General features: G+C 31.9%; 1 non-coding gene across 1 annotated transcript; it reads left to right on the forward strand.

Moving 5' to 3' along the window:
• Window positions 1-2143: 2143 nt before the first annotated feature.
• On the forward strand, window positions 2144-2250 carry LOC149527680 (small nucleolar RNA R71). The gene has a single exon (XR_016350802.1). It is a non-coding gene; the product is annotated as a small nucleolar RNA R71 (small nucleolar RNA).

Here is a 2250-nt window from a genome sequence, read left to right on the forward strand (position 1 = left end):
CTTTACAATGCTTAAACAAGAAAGGCTCATCCCAAAAATAAAATTTAGCATCATGCAAAAAAAATTTTTCTTGATGGAAATTTAAATATAAGGGAATAATGTTGCTTACTAGATAATTTTGATTTTCAATTATGGCAATATGATTTCCTCAAAAAGAATTTTATACATGCAGATAGAAGGGCTAATTCCCTTAACATCAATTATGGTCCACCCTATTAATTTTTTGAGTTCTCTATGTGTCCTTAATAACTTGTACTCTTGCCTGTTAGTAATAAAAGTAGAAATAATAACTGAAAGAGTAAAGAATTTTCTGAGAAAAGCATATCTCAAGTGTGTAGGTAAAGGTTTGAGTTCCAGGGTAGGTGGTTCTTCAATGGAAGGCCTCGAAGTAGGCATCAAAGAAGTTGAAACATCTAAAGATCAAATTGATGATTAGTTCTAAGTTTAGAGTTAGCATTTAACAAATTTGAATATTTAATAAATTCAACATCATCCTTGTTAAAATTAGCAACTAAACATGCCTTAAAAGGATCATTGGGATATTCTTCTAAAAAAACATCTTTCGTTAGACTACTTACCCTACTCACAAAAAAATAGTTTTCAGATTTCACAAGCAATTTTAAAGTTTTGAAAATATTAAATGTCTCCTATTGGTTTTGAACTCTTAACGTGAGCTCAGCTTTTTCAAAATCAATTAAGGCTCTAACAGTTGCCAAGAATGGCCTTCCAAGGATGATTGGAATTGCTTATCTTCTTCCATGTTAAGAATTATAAAATCAACTGAAAAAATAAATTTATTTACCTTGACAAGAACATTTTCAATAATTCCCTTTAGATAGACATAAGAATGATTAACCAATTGCAAAGTAACAGAAGTGGGTTTGCATTCCCCTAAGCCAAGTTTCTCAAAAGTTAACCAAGGTATTAAATTTATACTTGCACCCAAATCACTTAAAGTTTTAGCAAAAAATAAATTATCAATAGTGCAAAGGATTGTGAAACTACTTAGATCTTTCGATTTTGGTGGCAGTTTATTTTAAAGAATTGCAATACATTCTTCTGTAAGAGAAATAATTTCAAACCCACTTAATTTTCTCCTTTTGGAAATGATGTATTTCAAAAACTTTACATAACTTGGCATTTGTTCCAAAGCTTTAGCAAAATGAATATTTATGTATAATTTCTTAAAAACATTGAGGAATTTCTAAAATTGCTTGTCAAGTTTTTACTTTTGTGCCTTTGGGGAAAAGATGGTGAAGCATAGATGACTTGACAAGTCCCTTGATTTTCAACTTTTGCATTTTTTTCTTGTCAACTTCAATTATTTTTTCACAAATTACTTCTTCCTTATCAACATGTTCTTTTGAAGATTCAATTGCTTTCTCATTCACCCTTTCAATTTCTTTCCACTCTTTAAAGTGATTGCTTTATATTTTTCTTACCTTTTGAATTGAATTAAATGTAACTTGGTAAGGCACCTTAGGGCTTACTATTGATGAAATTTGTAAGTTGTCCTATTTGGGTCTTAAGATTTCTTAAAAAGCCTCATTGGCCTTGAATTATTGCATCAATCTTTGATATGTATTACATGAGAAGTTCTTCCAATTAGGGTTTTTTTTTAAGAATTGGTGGTCTAGCTTGTTGTTGAAACCCAAGAGGCATGATAGGTTTTAAATTTGAAGGCCATGGGTTATTATTCCATGAAAAATTTGGATGGTTCCTCCAACCAAGATTATATATATTGAAATATGGATTATTTTACTACCTATTGAAGTTTCCCACAAGTTAGACTGATTGAGAATTGTGTTGACATTGATCATTTGAGTGGCCTTCTCTATACATCTCATAAATTATAAAGGAGTTTTGGATAGCATGAACTCCCATTGTGTCAAACCTTTTGGTTAGTGTAGCTACTTGTGCAGTCAAGGCACTAAGTGCATCAATCTCATAGGCTCTAACAGCTCTTCTAGGACCAAACCTTTCTCAGTGCTATTGGTAGTTATTTGAGGCCATCTCTTCCAATAGATTATAAGCCTCTGTAGCATTCCTACCCACTAATGCCCCATCAACAGCAACATCAATTGTGGTTTTTATTAAACTTACCAGCCCATTGGAGAATGTCTAAACTTGCAACCAATCAAGAATCCCATGATGTCGACATCATCTAAGTAATTCCTTAACTCTCTCCCAAGCTTCATACAAGGATTCACCATCAAATTGTGTGAATGAGGTTATATCGTTCCTCATCTT

Source organism: Theobroma umbraticum, unplaced genomic scaffold (assembly GCF_002168275.2).
Source record: "Theobroma umbraticum cultivar Fairchild unplaced genomic scaffold, ASM216827v3 scaffold_44.0, whole genome shotgun sequence".
Taxonomy (NCBI): domain Eukaryota; kingdom Viridiplantae; phylum Streptophyta; class Magnoliopsida; order Malvales; family Malvaceae; genus Theobroma; species Theobroma umbraticum.